This window comes from Salvia hispanica, chromosome 2, assembly GCF_023119035.1.
Source record: "Salvia hispanica cultivar TCC Black 2014 chromosome 2, UniMelb_Shisp_WGS_1.0, whole genome shotgun sequence".
NCBI classification, from domain to species: domain Eukaryota; kingdom Viridiplantae; phylum Streptophyta; class Magnoliopsida; order Lamiales; family Lamiaceae; genus Salvia; species Salvia hispanica.
In genome coordinates, this window is record NC_062966.1 from 4,613,546 (window position 1) to 4,613,818 (window position 273).

Genomic DNA, 273 nt, shown 5'->3' on the forward strand with positions numbered 1-273 from the left:
ATTTTCCCCAAATATAAGCTTGTTTAAATTGGGGGTTAATTTAATTAGAAAAAAAATAATTGGGGCCCCATAAAACCCCTAGCCCTTGGGGAAAAGGGACTTAATATAAAAGGAAAAAAGGAGACATAAATCATTATTATTATTACTCATAATTTTGCCCCCTTTACTAGGGTTTTGAATTCCCCCCTTTTGGAAAAGATTTCTTGTCTTTTTAGAGGCGGAACCATCCCCAACTAGCTACTTTTATCACCGAAGAAGAAAGTCTGATACGCG